Source organism: Culex pipiens, chromosome 2 (genome assembly GCF_016801865.2).
Source record: "Culex pipiens pallens isolate TS chromosome 2, TS_CPP_V2, whole genome shotgun sequence".
Classification (NCBI taxonomy): Eukaryota; Metazoa; Arthropoda; class Insecta; order Diptera; family Culicidae; genus Culex; species Culex pipiens.
Genome location: NC_068938.1, coordinates 175,667,542 through 175,685,039, shown reverse-complemented (window position 1 = coordinate 175,685,039; position 17,498 = coordinate 175,667,542). Strand labels below are relative to the sequence as shown.

At 33.7% G+C, this 17,498-nt stretch overlaps 3 non-coding genes across 3 annotated transcripts; 2 read left to right on the top strand and 1 right to left on the bottom strand.

Annotated features, from left to right (window-relative positions):
* Positions 1 to 8,725: 8,725 nt before the first annotated feature.
* Trnan-guu (transfer RNA asparagine (anticodon GUU)) lies at positions 8,726 to 8,799 on the bottom strand. Its single transcript has one exon. It is a non-coding gene; the product is annotated as a tRNA-Asn (tRNA).
* Positions 8,800 to 10,136: 1,337 nt separating this feature from the next.
* On the top strand, positions 10,137 to 10,210 carry Trnan-guu (transfer RNA asparagine (anticodon GUU)). The gene has a single exon. It is a non-coding gene; the product is annotated as a tRNA-Asn (tRNA).
* Positions 10,211 to 10,638: 428 nt separating this feature from the next.
* On the top strand, positions 10,639 to 10,711 carry Trnak-cuu (transfer RNA lysine (anticodon CUU)). The gene has a single exon. It is a non-coding gene; the product is annotated as a tRNA-Lys (tRNA).
* Positions 10,712 to 17,498: the final 6,787 nt, after the last annotated feature.

The window sequence follows — 17,498 nt, the reverse complement described above, 5'->3', positions numbered from 1 at the left end:
GTTCTAAAAATTGATCCGGATTGCCGATAGATGTCAAATTTGTTTCAGATGCTCACTCATGGTCAGTACTATGAATGTAGAAAGAAATTTCGAATAAAATTAGATACGAAAAATGTTGGCAAAGGTCACCAGGTGGGCTTTTACCTTTTTTAAGGGATTTTTTTGTTTATGGTAGGTTAATCAAACGGCTCTAACTCGAGAACCAAATTATGAATCGGGATGAAAATTTGGGAGGTTGTAGAGCTCGAAAAATGAATTTTTTGAGATAAATAAAAGAAATGAAAATGACAAATTTTGACCATATTTTCATTTGAAAACTGTGTATTTTCTGGAAAAGTCTGGCCACATCCGAAAACAGATGGATATTTCGAAATTTGCGCGGCAACTCGCCCAGGTTCAGCACACTAGCTTTCATCTGCATTTAGAAGAATCGAAATCGGATTTATGGGAGCTGAGAACGGCGCGACACAAAATTTTGCAAAATTTTACCACATACGAACATCACTCGACCTCCACGAAATTTATTTTCTCAAAATTCGAGGGTTTGAGATAAACGAGTTCTGTCAAGGTGAATCGATAGAGCGTAAAAAATCGATGCAGTGTGATTTTTTGGCGATTTTTCCGATTAAAATTCATGCTGAATCGACATATTTACGAAGATGGAAATGACGTCCTGGCTTAAAGTAAAACCTATACCTTTCTTTAGTAAGAAAGGCAAAAAATCTGTTTTCAGCCAGCTTTAAAAAATATATATGTACTTTATTCTGAGTAGTTAAAATTGATCAGAAAATTTAGTCTTTTCTAATAACGTTTTCCAATTTGTTGGTGTTATTTCTTTTGGACCATAAGAAATATGTTCAAAAGATGCTTGAACTATCAAGGAAACCGCTTTAACATAAAGAATGCCAAAACCAAGTTTAAAAAGATAAGAAAAATGCTTTCAAGTTCATTGCTCAAACTCCACTTAAAACAATAACTATCGATTGGTTCCGGTGGTCCACGAGCCGCGAGGATGTGAGGTGAGTTCAGCCAGGTATCCAAGATGTTCCATCGTAAGATCCTACCCCCGTTATGGGCGAAACCAATGAAGGTGATTCAATATTTGGCATGACGACCACGTTGTACACGTGCACATCGGGATTGATAATGGTACCATGTGTGTGAACTTTGGTACCGTAAATAGGTGATCTTTTTTTTTTGTTGAGGTTGCTGCAGAAAACTGATTTACTGGTTTTTATTGTTTCTGCAACTTACGTCGCCTTCAACTAAAAAAAAAAAAATGCAATTTTGTTTTCAATTCAAAGTTACTCCATTTTACAGTACAAAAGAAGCCGCGCAAAATGGCTTTGTCTGTTCAATAGTGTTGCTTTTTTCGTTTGTTCGCAAATTGCCCACGCCCAGCTACAGTGTCAGTGCAGCCAGAACTGCACCCTTCGTTAGGAGATCGATAGCACAAGCCGCGAGACACCACTAAACAAACCGAAACCGCAAAAGTCTACGATTAGCCGGCCGGCACGAGGCATCAAACACTTCCGGGCCGGGTTGGACCGTAAAATTGCAATTGCGCTGCAAGATTAGAGCATGTTTTATTGACGGTTTAAAGTTTATGGGATTTTTGGTGTGTTTTAAACTGTTTTTTATTTTCATTTCAACTTTTTTTTCTTTAAATTTTAATACAAATTTTAAATAGATTTTCAAGAAATCTCACAGCTCACAATTTAAACAGCCACGTGCCTCCTTTATTCCGCATCCAAGTCCAAACCTCCTTCAAAGTCTGACAAGAATTCCACAAATATTTACTCGCACAATTTCTAGCCCATCTTGTCTCAACATTTTCTTGCCTCAGCACCCCGGAAGCAGGCAGCGGTGGCCCATCAAATTTGGCATCCTTTCCTCAAAAACCCCAGAGTAATGTGTGTGTGTGTGTGGGGGTGTGCGCGCGTGGGATTCCTTCCCTCATTAGTAGCACGTGTCGTGATGATGAGGCCAGAGGCCAAAAGTTGGCAATCAAAATCAGCTGCGTTGAACTTTTTGGTCTTGAGGGGAAGGTCATGTTTCTTTAGGAATTTTTAAGGAGGAAAAATGGTTCAGCTAGGAAGTCTTCAGAATTGTTGGTCAATTTTGGAAATCTCAAATTACGGCACAATACGAAATTCATGTAAAATAACACAATATATTATGATACTTCATCCTTAAAACACAAACAATAAAAATTTAACGACGTCATTTCGCTGAAATTCCTCCCAATTACCTTGTAGCGGTGACAACTTCCTAGAATGCAGATAAATGACTGTCTAAATTTGTTACGAACAGCTGTGTGAGGTGGTGTGATGATGATGGCGCCTAAGCGTTTGGCTTTCACTTGGCGGAAAACAGCGAGTTGACATTTATTGTGTGCGTTACTGCAAGTAGCTGCGCAAGTGGCGGGATTGATTAGGTGTCAACGGATTAGTTGAAATGTTAGGTGAGTTTGATGGAGGATAAAACATGGAAGGAACGTGTTATTGGCAATTTAGACAACATTGAGTTTGTGCTTTGTTTACTATAATAGATATTTTATTAGATTAATTTAATTTTCATGTGGTGATATGATGTTATTACGCCACCAACTCTGTATTGAATAAAAGATAAGGTAAGTGAAATCAACTGAGAACAATCTTTTTTGATTTTTTATAAAATTCCAATGCATAGCACCGCATTTTTTTTTTGCGAAAAATAATATTTTCGTCAAAATTTGGGAAACTAATGATGGCAAAACAACTGGGCAGGTGTATAATGCATTCAAAAAAACTTTTTTAATTCAAATGTTAAAACCATGGCTCATAAATTAAATTTAAAAAAAAACCCTAAACCCTAAAGTGATTAAAAATTTATCATGCAATATGTAGCAGATTTGTTCTGCTGTAATTAACCCACAAATAGCTGTAATATAAAACCAAAAAAAAAGCGTAAAATTGAAATTACAGGCCACGGTGTCAACATTTGAATGAAAAAGGTGTTTAAAAATGCATCATACACCTGTCCTGTTGTTTTGCAATCATTGATTTCCAAAATTTTATTTGTGCGGAAAAAAAAGTTTTTGCGGTGCTGTACATTGTAATTTCATAAAAGTTCAAAATATATTTAAACGAGTCCAAGCATGTTAAATATGATTATCACTGCAGAAAAAGGCATTTGAGATTGTTCTCAATTGGTTAGGCTTCTATTTCCATTGAAATTTTGATATTTTTTTGAAAAAATATTTTTTTGACCCATGATTTTTCAGACCAGATTTGAAGGGGGTGGCGACATAAACTTTGAAAAATATTTGCAACGGCCTTAGTAGAAATACAATAATGAAAAAAAGTAACTTTTAAAATATTTTATCTGTTTTCATAAACTGTTTTATTTTAATCTTTGCTGAAAACATCAATTTAATCAGAAAATATATCCCAAGTTACAGATTTTGAGATAATCACAATGTTGATAATGTACACTGTTTGTTTCAGAAAGAATAAAATATAAACAGTTTAGAGGCGCGGGCCGGATCCGGCCCTTGAAGCCATTTCATCCGGCCCGAGACGGCTTTTCAAAATAATTCTATGACCGGCCCTAAGGCTCTTCATAAAATATTGAATAAATAAATTGATTGTCTGAATTAAAAAAAAATAATCTTAAGATCAAATTTTATAATATTATAACAACATTCTTCATGTTTGAATTTAGTTCTTGTAATTTCTACATAGATATTTCCAAACTAGAAATTTTGCAAGAAAACAAAATGATCCATTTCGTAAAATTGTGAAATTTATGAAAAAACTTGGATTGTTGTCCAAAAATGTACAAAAAGACACTAAATTTGAATTTCTTTCGGTTTTTACTGTGTTTAATTCAAATTGATTTTTTTCTATTTTCTGTACTTTTAAATAAATAAGTAAGCAAAAGCTAATGAATTTTTCCAGAACAACTTTTCAGTGATAAAGTTTTTTTAATGAAGCTTAAAAAGGCTAATTATTCATACTGAGAATAGATCGCGGCCAATATTTTAAAAATATAAAAATAATGTCTCAATGGGGCATGAAATAAGAGCAAAAATATATTTTTTTCATAAACCTTGAATTTGGAAAATAACTAATTAAAAATGATTTAATACATATTTTTTAACACTTTTTAAATTTAGCTTGTGTTTAAAATCATTTTGAAATATATTTTTTTTAAATATTTGAATAAAGGTGCACAAAAACGCAGAAAAGTTTGTTTTTTAAAAGGGATATTCGAATCCAAATTTCGTTTGAAATTTTTTTATCATGTCTCATTGATTTTTTATATCGTAGTGTTGAGGAAATTAAGCTTAAAAAATTGCAACGACCATTGAAATTTGAATGTTTTTTTTTTAAATAAAAATTGCAATCGTTAAAAACAATAACTCTACAATTTTAAACAAACAAGAAATAAAATAACTCAAATAAACTCATTTTTGAATGTTATCCTTGTTTTTCATTCTTAAAATCAAGATTTAGGAATCTTATTTGCAACACTAGTTCTTTTATTTATTTTCTTTAAAAGAACCCAATAATAAAAATTTAACAAAAATGTGTTAACTTCTTCAGCTTTTATCAAATATTAGTTCTGGCCCGCCACTGCTTCAGAAACATAAGATCTGGCCCGCAGGGCCAAAAGGTTGGGCACCCCTGGTTTAGAGTCTAGTTTTTTTTGCAATGAAAATTAAAATTGAAATTATTTTTTAATTTTGCCAACTGATGGTGGGGGAGCCAAAAATTCAAAATAAAATTTGCATTTGCTTCGCTTGTCGTCCTCAGCAGAAAAGTATTTTTTAAACTTATTTGGGTTTTATTCTCGTCATAAAATAATCAAAAATATCATTAGCAGGAACTCTCTGATAAATTTGGTGTCTTATGAAAAGTTACAGGTTATGATCAGATCTATTTAGTTAAAAATTGTGGATTTCTTTAAAAAAATAGCATTTTTGGTGGTTCTCTATAATTATGCAGATTTTATTTAAATTATAAATTTCTTAATTTGTACTTATTTTTTCCGATATAAAAAACATTTTTGTACCATCAGTTTTTCCATAAAATACAAATATTTAAAATTTTATAAATGTTTAGAATCAAGTGTGAAAGTGCTTTAAACTCTCGTATAAAAAAATCAATGTCTGGATTGATTTTTTGATTTTGAAATTATTTATTGAATAAATAACATACCTTTAACATAAATACTGGAAAACGAAAAAACAGCTTCCGAGATATCACGAGTTGAAAAAAGTTAGAAAATTAGATCGCAAAATTTTAACTTTGATTTTTTTTTTAACAGTAATAGCAACAAAGTCAACAAAAGAAAATTGTAATAAGGAATTTTCACATCATTTCGAAAGTATTTGTTTGCAGGGGTGCTTTTCGTTTGAAAATATTTTTTAATTGCAAAAATTAACAATATTTCCCCATAATTTGAGATATTTTTTTCAAAAACCAAATTATTTTCATAAATGTAGAAAGGGCATCCTTTACTCAAGAAGATGCCCTTTTTAGCCCCCAAAAACATTTGAAAAATCGTTTTTCTTTCAGAAATGTATATTTCAGGTGTAAACAATCGTATGAAAAATGTTGTTTACTCTGAACAGTCCCAATCATAACCTGAGCAATTCTCTACCAAAACCGTAAATGGATTTTATTTGTATTTTTTTATTTAGCTCGAACTTTGTGGGGGCCTTCCCTATGACCAAATATGCTATTTTGTGTCATTGGTTCACCCATACAAGTCTCCATACAATGTTGGCAGCTGTCCATACAAAAATGGTATGTAAATATTCAAACAGCTGTAACTTTTGAGTGAATTTTCTGATCAATTTGGTGTCTTCGGCAAAGTTGTAGGTATTGTTGAGGACTTTTGAGAAAAAAATAGGTACACGGAAAAAAAAAATTGCGGATTTTTTTATCAACTTTTTTTTCACTAAAACTCAATTTCCCAAAATACGTATTTTTTGATTTTCGTGATTTTTTGATATGTTTTAGGGGACAAAAATCCGCAACTTTTGAGCCATAGAGAAACATGGTCAAAAAAACTGCCGCCGAGTATCGTCATTAGAAAATGGTGGGCTGATTGGGTTAGACTTAGAAAACTTCAATTTTCGAGTTTCTTTTTCTTAAAGCGGCTCTATCTCAGCAACCCGATGTCCAATCTTCAATGTCTCTTAGACAATTTTATAGCAAATTTTCTGAACTTTTCAAAAAAAATATTTTTAGAAATGGTCACTCATGGTCACTATTTTTTAAAATTGAAAAACTGCAAATATTTCGCTAAAATCAAACTTTAGGTGGCTATATCTTGAAAACGGAGCCCTTTATCAAAAAATCTGGAAAGTACTTTTCGATTGCAAATTCAATTTTGCATTAAAAAGTGATGTCAAACTTGTTTTTGCATGAAACTTCGATTTTTTCTAAAAATAACTATTTTTTTCAAAAATTCATAACTCGGCGGCAGATTTTTTGACCATGTTTCTCTATGGCTCAAAAGTTGCGGATTTTTGTCCCCTAAAACATATCAAAAAATCACGAAAATCAAAAAATACTTATTTTGGGAAATTGAGTTTTAGTGAAAAAGAAGTTGATAAAAAAATCTGAAATTTGTTTTCCGTTTACCTATTTTTTTCTCAAAAGTCCTCAACAATACCTACAACTTTGCCGAAGACACCAAATTGATCAGAAAATTCACTCAAAAGTTTGAGTCAAATAAAAAAATACAAAAAATCAAAATGGTCGAATTCGGCCGATTTCGTAGAGAGTTGCTTACCTACAACTATTCCCAAGACACTAGGGGAAATATACCCATTTTAATCACTCTAAGCCGTTCGACCAATTCTCATCACTTTTGCCTTTTTCCGCTATTAAATCACATTTTCAGATGTATCAACAATTGAGAGTTGCTTGCTCACTTCTATTTGAGCTATATATTCCTTTGGAACAGTCAAAAACACTTTATGAAAGCTGTAATTTATGATCAAAGTGCTGATAGGCCGATAATAGAAATAGGCTGAGAAAAGGTATAGTTCCCCTAAATCGATAAAAAAAAAAATCCCTTCTCAGGGTCAGGGTCCCTTCAAGATACAGATATTCACAATCTCATATTATATATTTTTTAAATGTGGTTTTTGCGAAATTTGACAAAAATTATTATTTTTCAAACCACCCTAACAAAACGCATTGCAATGGGTCTAATTATTTCGGCTTATTAATTTCCAAACAAATTTCGATCCCGATCTCAGAATTTTTTTTTTCGATAAATGCTGTTTTTTGAGAAATTGCTGTATGAATAATGAACTATTAAATATTATTTTTGCTTAAGAAACGCATTTAAAAATGAAGATTTTTCATGTTCGAGTCAATTAGATGGGGAATTTTTTTTTTTTTTGCAATTCCGTCGTGGATATAGTCATATGCTCGAACGATGAAACATCTTACTTTTCTCAACACTTGTTTGGAAAAGTTATATTTTTCAACTTTTGTTTTTAATTGAACGATAATTTGTATTTGATAAGTGCAGTGCTTCTGGGGTCGCGCAGTCCTGTTTTTTCGTGATAATTTTTGTCTCTTTTGTGTCGCTGTTTGTGTGCTTGGGGTGATTGGTCATAATAATTGAATAATGCCATCATAAGTGCGGTGCTTCTGGGGACGCGCAGTCCTGTTTTTTCGCGATAATTTTCGTCATAAATGATCGTAAAAATTTATTCTAACTGTCAGTTTTAGTATAAACTCATCAACCTATCGATTTTATGAAGAGTAAAGCGTTATTTATTTACTAGTTTTGAAATTTGCTCGCGTTATCTAAATTGTAAAAACAGTAAAAATATACTGATAAGTCCAGCCCATAGCACTACTGCTCGGCTGGCACGCGTTCGATAAAAAAAACTTTTTAAATAATCAATTATCTATCTTTCCGCAGCCGGCTGCCTAAGATTTAAAATTTCAACCGATAAACAAAATGGTCATGGTCACATCACTGCCACTTGTGAATCCTGACCTCATACCCATCTACTAACCCCTCAAAACTCATGTGATACTATGTCGGAGATGCAGTCGATTGGGAGGTCTCTATCACTCAAGTATCGGACTAACATTCCCATCCACTTCCCCGTGACTCTACCACTGGTCGTGGCCGGCGCCGGTATTGATCAGCATGATAGGGGCCTTTACGAAGTTGCGAAGCGAGGAAAGATAGCTCCCACTTATCTTCCACGGCTCGTGGATGTAACTTCTGGAGGTTCTGGTCAATAACGGAGTAGCAACTGCGGGTGGGCACCTATGCTTATGCTTATGCTTAATTGAACGATAATTTGTATTTAACATACTATTAGAATTTGCCTTAAAATGCTGTTCAAAGGGTGTTTTTCGGAATTGCTGAAAAATTCCTCTTATTGCATAAACTACTTTTTTTCAATAATAAAAATATCTGTGGTTTTCAGAACTTTTAGATTTTTTTTTTAAATTTGTGAAAGAATTTGAAAATAAACTTGATCAAATTAGAAAAAAAAATAATTAAAAAACCATGCAATCTCGCTATTTCACATTGAATTTGTACTGCTTATTGAGGAACAAACCTCATTTCCTTAAAAATGATCAAAATAAATTTAAAGGATATGATATGGCATTAGTGGGAGATTTTTCTGTTTTAAACCCTGCAATTATAAAGTCATTTATGGATGGCACTTAAACTGTTCAAAAAGAAATATCGCCCCCGGGTGGACTCGAACCACCAACCTTTCGGTTAACAGCCGAACGCGCTAACCGATTGCGCCACGAAGGCCACGGAGTTTGTAGTTCAGAGGTTATAATTTATTTATACTTGTTTTGTTGAAGCTATGAATGCGAATGATTATCGTAGTTTTTTTTAAGTTTTTTAGTTTAAGTATACTATTCTAACTTATTTTTCCGAAATCGGCAAAACATCACAAATTCCACATTTCCCAAGAACGTTCAAATTTTGCTCCAAACATGTTCTCCAGATGTTCCAAACATCAGTGCTAAAAAACGTTTCATTTCCTGAGATCCACATCATGTAGCAAAATAAAACAAAAATCTTTGCCTCGGATCCTTGGCGTGCCGCGCGGGTGCAAATACTTCACCTCGAAATCGTAAACAGTCCATTAAATCGCGAAACCATCGACTTAAATCCAAAGCAAAACAAAACAAAATCTCCAGGCAAAAGTGCGTTCAGTTCCATAAACCTTAAACCTGCTCGCCAGTAGCCACCACGGTTTAGTGTTTAGAATTTTTACGGCGTTTCTTTTTTTCTTGCTTTCCAGAAAAGGCATGTTTGGAAAACAACTTTACGTTCTACTTGAGGTGGAAGCGAAAATTAATGGCCCAGAACAGCAGCAGCAACAGTGCATTACCGGTCAGTATTGTATATCTTCAACGACGTGTCACTCGTAAAAACAACTAGAATTATTACGGACTCCCACGCAGGGTGTTTTGTGGGGAGGTGTGCCAAATATGGATTTCAAGTCGGGAGAGGTGCGCGTTGATTACTGAAATTTGCACATTTATAGGATTTGAATAAAACATTACATATTGAAAGCCACCTAACAGGTTTCGTGCAATAACTGCCAAATATCACTGCCAAATCGAGCAATTATTGCACTGTTTACAAAGTTGCTATTTTGAACTGAAACATGCTGCAACAAAGTAGCATAAACTTACCAGCTAGTACTAGTGGACGACTCTCTAAATGCAGTTTGAGATGTTCAATGCAATGCACTTAGCTCAACTGCACTGAATTATTGAGATGAGATGCAGTCGTGGGCAGACAGAGAACATTATGCACTTTTGCTGCAAACGAGGCGCGATGACGGCGGCGAACGTGTAATTGTTTTAATCTGCGTCATTTGTTTGAACGGAACGGAACACGACAATGTTTTGGTACTGAGAGACCGGTGCTTGCGGTGCTGTCGTGAACGAGCTGCTAAATAGTTGAGCGCGATTAAATTACTTAGTGGTTTGATAAATTAAATCAAGCGAGCACGTGACACGTTGTTTGTGTTTGTGGTTTGTTAGGAATTTAATGTGTTCATTGCGTTTAAATGTATCATGTAGTCATCCAGAAAAAAACCAACTAAATAACAAAACATTATTAAATCAACTGCCTTCGTGGCGCAATCGGTTAGCGCGTTCGGCTGTTAACCGAAAGGTTGGTGGTTCGAGTCCACCCGGGGGCGAGATCATTTTTGAAGAGCTTGATCTAGTATGGTAATTGAGACGTAATTCGGAAAGCACAATAATTACAAACAACTTATAAGTTATGCATACTATAGATAACCAATGAAACTGTCAGAAATTTTCCGCTAGAAAAAATATATTGTTAATTCTGGTTTTCTTAAATTAATTGTTGTTGTTATGGTGAAATGTCACATAAAATCCGCAGTAATAGTTCAATAGGGCGTATCTGCGTTTGTAAACAAGCAGTCTATCCCTGTCTTACTTGACATGAACTGTCACTTGAGCAAAAGGGATAGACTGCTTGTTTACAAACGCAGATTCGCCCTATTGAAATGTTACTACGGAAATTAAGAAATATCATATTTTTGAATCCAAGATAAGTAAGCAGACAATACTTCCACTCACCAGACGCGAGATCATTTCAACAGCCCGGCTAGCTCAGTCGGTAGAGCATGAGACTCTTAATCTCAGGGTCGTGGGTTCGAGCCCCACGTTGGGCGTGTATCTTTTTGGAGGCTTAGTTCATAATTTCTTTTTTATGTTTGTTTACCAATGTAAGAAAAAAAACTTTTCTACACAGTAAAAATTACATCTGGGAAGAAGTACACCATTTATGTCAGAAAAAATGTGTAATTTTAAAACTTTTCTGGTGTAACATCACTTTTTCAGTCTCAATTGAGGTTTAATCACATCATAAAAGTGTTAATATTCAACCTTTCAGAATTACACCTATCAAATTCACAATTTTTTACACAAAGTCTTTATACAAATTCACAAATTTTTGACACAATTTATGGTCCAAATCATGTTTTTTTTGTAGATGTTAGCAAGGTAATTTCACACAAAATTCGATAATATTATTTTTGCAATTCCGTCGTGAAACTATTTACTTTTCCTGTCATTCTTGAACGACGAAATAGCCTACTTTTCTGTACTAAAAATAACAGAATCGAATAGCAACACTTTTCAAAATAAATGCTGAAAAGTTCTACTTTTCAGCACTCAAATGGGTGCTGAAAATTTGAACTTTTCAGCACTTGTTTTGAAAACAAATGCTGAACCTCGTTGGATAAATGTACGACTCGTGCTGAAAAAATCTTCTTTTTGCAACTTGTTGCATAAACTACTATTTGAGAATCCGTATTACTTCATCTTCCGGCCATTTGTACTACTAACTCTCTACATCAAAATTGTCCCACCGTAAATAAAAATTAAAGAAAAGTTATAAATCAATAAATTTCTACAATTTAAATGATAATGGTGCTAGCAGAAAATGTGAAAAACAAGCAAAAAAATAAATAAAAAGTTACTGTTTACATGACAAAATAAGATAGGCAAAATGATAGATAATGAAGAAGGTGGTAAAATAAGCCAAATACTACCAAAAAGAAACATAAACTAAACAAGATAAATGCAAATTAAAGTACTAAAAATTAAACATGAAAAACATAAAACAAAAGAAGTCAAGTTTTTCGTAGATCAAAAATTGCTCAAAATGACCTCCTGAACACGGGAAAAATAAAAATCTTCGAAAAAATAAATTGAGCAGTAGAGGGTTAAATTAGCATAAGATTATTGATACCTTTATTATTTTGTGACAGGATTCAGAATTATGAAAATTATGCATGAAGAATTTTTTAATCGGTCATTGCACATTTAAATATTAAATTTAAGTTATAATAAAATATTTGATGTTCAATCATTAAATTTATTATTTTCCCGTTTTTCTCTTTTTCATAACAAGTTGAAGCTCAAATCAAAACAAATAATCACCAAATAACCAACCAAATGCGTTTCATTTGTCTGTCCTTGGAAACGTAACTGCCTGCCTGTCCCATTTCCACACGTGGACACATCGGCGTGTCATAAAAGTTCCGCACCGAAACGGGAAAGGTCCCGCTTTTGGTGACCATAAAATGCTTACTTTGGCCAACGGACACCGCATGCGATGCATTTAAGCCAGGTTTCTGTCCATTTTTATGACCCTCGAGGTTATGCAACAGCCCCAGCTCGCCCCCCGATTATTGTTTTGGATGATGAATCCCCCTCCCCCCACCCCTCGCAAAGTGGTGGGGTCGTCCGGGAGATAACGATTCCAGGGTGCCCCAGGAACGGGATTTGTCCGAAATGGCCATTTGGCTGGCTCATGGACGGCAATTGGGTTTCCGCCTAGCTTCAGAATCGAATTGGGTTTGATTCTGCTGGACAGAGAGTTGGATGGGGAAAAAAAGAACAATTCCTTTATTTTTATGACCATTCGTGTCTTTTGGAGTCAGCTTTTCCAAAGTGGTCAGCAGAGTTGTAGTTCTCTGTAGAATTGAATTTTCTTATGAATTTTACTACATATTTTTCAAATAAAAATCAGCAATTTCTGGCATTCACAGAGAACTACCCACCTCGGAACTGCACACTTTCGATAGTGCCAATATAAATTGGACAAATTGCTTTCCAAGTCCTGGTCGTTGTTGCCGTGGACCCCGCGTTGCAGCGCAGCATCGACGATTCCAGTCCAAATGGCCCCCTCATCGTCGGGGCTCCGATGCGGGGGTGCTGGCCACGATGGTCAGCTTCAGGAAATGAGAAAATGAAAATTTTATGGAAGTTTGGCTTAGTAAATATATGGGATTTCGATTACGCTTACGATCATTGGCTTGGAATTGGCTTCCATAAAGATTCTGTTTGTGTGTGTTTTTTAGGGGTGAAGAAATGGTTCCTGGTGGAAATGTTTGCTAGAGTGCCAATAGTGAGGTGACGGTGAAGAGCTGTGAAATGTGAAGTTTTTGATTATTTGTGACGTAAATTGACGAATACGAGGTGGACGATTGTTTCTGTCAGTTAACTGCTAGAGGTATATAAATTATGAATAAAATTTTCGTAAAATCTGAAACAAATTGTCAAACTTTTATCACCAATCTTTATAAATCTAATCTAATTGTCAGCTTTTCATCAAAATTTAGTTAACGGACTTAAAGTTAACATATTATTGCAGCAATTCCCAACCCTTAATTAAAACAGTTGAACATGAAACCATGATTTATTGGACATAAACCATAAACCGAACAATGAAAAGGTTCGGCCCATTTCAGGTCTCATAGCCACGGTTGAACCACCCCCCCCTCAAACTGATTTGACTCATTTGGTTTGCCCCCCTCCACATCGTATACATAATTGCACCCAGTGCCATAAACTACAGATCTGCGTTCATTGCGTTCACAGAGTACGCTTAATTTCACGTATCACTTTTTGTGACTTTTGGTCGAGGACTGTTACACACACACCACGTGCGTGTAATATTGGAGGTGGAGGTGGAGGGAGGTAGGACCACCTACACGGAGAGCATCGCCAGGGTGGAACGCAATTGCGAACGAACAGCACCGTGAAACACGTGCAATAAAAGGTTAAATTACAACCGAACGCCCCACCTGCCACTTCGAATAGGGACATGTGCAATTGGGATTATTTGCTTGAAATTTGTGGAAGTTATGCTGGCATTTGTTTTTTTCCATTTTTTTTTTGTTTAAGACTAAATGTAGATTTCGTTAAAAGTAATAAAAGCAACATTAATAATATTTTGATTTTTTTTATATTTTCTTTTAAATAATGGTATGTACGTCTATAATAAATGGGACATTCTCCGCCAACTCACACAGCAGTTGCCCCGATCCCTCTTCGATTTGCGTGAAACTTTGTTCTTGGGGTAACTTTTGTCCCTGATCACGAATCTGAGGTCCGTTTTTTGATATCTCGTGACGGAGGGGCGGTACGACCCCTTCCATTTTGGAACATGCGAAAAAAGAGGTGTTTTTCAACAATTTGCAGCCTGAAACGGTGATGAGATAGAAATTTTATGTAAAATTAGACGCCCGATTTGATGGCGTACTCAGAAATCCGAAAAAAACGTATTTTTCATTGAAAAAACTCTAAAAAAATTTTAAAAATTTTCCCATTTTCCGTTACTCGACTGTAAAAAAAATTGGAAAATGTCATTTTATGGGAAATTTAATGTACTTATCGAATCTACATTGACCCAGAAAGGTCTTATTTCATTTAGAACAAAATTTTTCATTTTAAAATTTCGTGTTTTTCTGACTTTGCAGAGTTATTAGAGTGTAACAATGTTCTACAAAGTTGTAGAGCAGACAATAAAAAAAAAAAAATTGATATATAGACATAAGGGGTTTGCTAATTAACATCACGAGTTATCGCGATTTTACGAAAAAAGTTTTGAAAGAGTTGGTCTTCATCGATCATGGCCGTTCATTGTCACCCGCGACAGACACGAACGACAAAACAAAAAGAAACGCAAAAAGTAACTTTTTCAAAACTTTTTTTCGTAAAATCGCGATAACTCGTGATGTTTATAAGCAATACCCTTATGTCTAAATATCAAAATTTTTGCAAGTGTCTGCTCTCATTTTTGTAGAACATTGTTACACTCTAAAAAATAACCCTGCAAAGTTAGAAAAAACACGAAATTTTAAAATGAAAAAAATAGTTCTAAATGAAAAAATGACCCTTCTGGGTCAATGTAGATTCGAAAAGTACATTAAATTTCCCATAAAATGACATGTTCCAAATTTTTTTACAGTCGAGTAACGGAAAATGGGAGAATTTTTAAAACTGTTTTAGTGTTTTTTTCGATGAAAAAAACGTTTTTTTTGGAATTCTGAGTACGCCATCAAATTGGGCATCAAATTTTACATAAAAGTCCTTTTGACACCAAATTTCCATCTCATCACGGTTTCAGGCTGCAAATTATTGAAAACACCTCTTTTTTCGCATGTTCAAAAATGGAAGGAGTCGTACCGCCCCTCCGTCACGAGATATCAAAGAACGGACCTCAGATTCGTGATAAGGGACAAAAGTTACCCTTTAGGACAAAGTTTCACGCAAATCGAAGAGGGGTCGGGGCAACTTTTCCCGATTTCGTGTGAGTTGGTAGAGAATTACCCAATAATGTTCAGCCTCAAATGGTGATGAGATGGAAATTTGGTGTCAAAGGGACTTTTATGCAAAACTGGACGCCCGACTTGATAGCGTACTAAAAATTCCGAAAAAACGTAATATTCATCGAAAAAAACCCTTTAACATCGTCACGATTTTATCAAAAATATTTTGTTTTTTGTTAAGCATGTTTTTTTTTGCCTAGCTTATGGATCGGCCATAACCAAATAGAGCTTTTTACTGCTTATAATTAAAGGAACGGCATTACGGCATTTTCATATTTAGCATAATTGAGATTTTTGCTTCAGGTCGTAAAAAATGTTTCAACGCATCTTCCAAAACTTGAATTTCAAGTTTTCAAAATAGTTTTTGACTGCCGATGTTAAAAATCAATCGGCTAATATTCCCTTTGAAATTGTTTTGACAAAAATTTGATAAAAAAATCAAATTAATTACCATGGTTTAAACATTTCAAAGAAAATAGTGTAGTGAAATGCATTGTTGTTTTAGTATAACTAAATTAAAAAAAAATGACGAAAAAAACATTTCTGCGAAAAAAATTGCGGAACTGTGCTTTGAAATTTCAGAAAACATAAAATAGTAGTTTATGCAACAAGTTGCAAAAAGAGGATTTTTTCAGCACGAGTCGTACATTTATCCAACGAGGTTCACCGAGTTGGATGCATACGAAGAGTGCTGAAAAAATCAAGTTTTGCAACGAGTTCCATACAACATTTTTTGAAATTCCAAAAAACACACACTGAGTAAAATTTTATGTCAAATTGTCATGTATTTTGTCAATAAATCGTTTAAATCAAAAAAATGTTGAAAAGTGTTACTTTTCGAAACAAGTGCTGAAAAGTTCAACTTTTCAGCATCCATTTCAGTGCTGAAAAGTAGAACTTTTCAGCATTTGTTTTTAAAAAGGGTTACTATTCGAGTCTGTTATTTTTGGTACAGAAAAGTAGGCTATTTTGTCGTTCAAGAACGACAGGAAAAGTAAGTAGTTTCACGACGGAATTGCAAAAATATGTTTAAAACTGTTTTAATCAAGCTCAAAGTAAATATCAACACAGGGAATTGATTCCATTTCATTTAAATTTTAAAGTTTTTTGAAAAAAAGTTTTAAAAATATTCCCAACGGCCTTGATTACAAAACGCATTTTTTTTTTCTATATCTCATCGCACCATTCCCATTGCCATCTTGGATTTAAACCTTCCTTATCTTAGCGTAGTTTAAGGTTCATGCTTAATCTCTTCTTGGGGTGAATTTATCAGAATATCTACTTTTAAATTATAAAAAATATCATAAATCATGTAGAATTTTTGAATTTGACATGTAATAAGTCGTTATTTCTACTGCAACTTTTCAAAATGATGTCACCTTGCGCAGTAAAAAACTTTCATGTTGGTATGCTGAAAATTTGTTGGTTAAATATTAAAAAAAAAAAAAAAAAAAATTATGCGCAATTTATGTGATATCATTAACATTAAAAAAAACTTAAACAATGAAATAAACACATTTTATTTGATTATCGTTTCCTTAAGTGAAATTATAAAAAAAAAATTATTGTGTAGTTCGGATTTTATTTTTTACTTATTCTGGGATCTGTTTCTTGAAAACGAAATTTTGATTGATTTGGAGGCTTCGGTTTTTAAGAATAAGTAAGGACAATTTGAAAAAATCAGTTCACTCTAAAAAAAATATTTTTTCGATCAAAATTTTAAAACAAAAAAAATATATGCTAAATAAAAAATCTGAATATTTTATGTGTTAAAGAGAATCAATAGACAACTTTTGAGCTTTTGCTTGGAAAGAGCAAACAAAATTTGGCGGAGCAGCCTTTAAAACAAACGGCTGAAAAGAAATTTACTACAAAAAATACTTTATTTTATAAGAAAATTGGATTTGAAATCAAAAACATCTTTACACATTTTTTTTAAGGTTTTTGAAAAAATCATTTTTTTTCGAAAAATTTTGCCATTTATCGTTTTTTTTTTGTGAATATATTTTTTTTATCGAGGTATCACAAAAATATTTGCACGTGAAAATATTTTTTTATAAAGGTATCCAAAAACTTTCCAATATTTCCTATGTATCTTGATTGCTGGAATATAGCCCCAAAAACAAAAAAAAAATAAAAAAGAATTATGACATATTGGGTTTTTGGTTGACACTCAAACGGCACTCAAATTTCAAATGCCAATATCTCAGCATCAGACTATTAAAACATTTTAAAAATAGCATAAGCCTTCAGGCCGTTTTTTGAATGTTTATTTTAAAATTTTACTATTTTTATATCGGACGTAAGTGCATTATGAAATCATTGTAATTTGATAAAA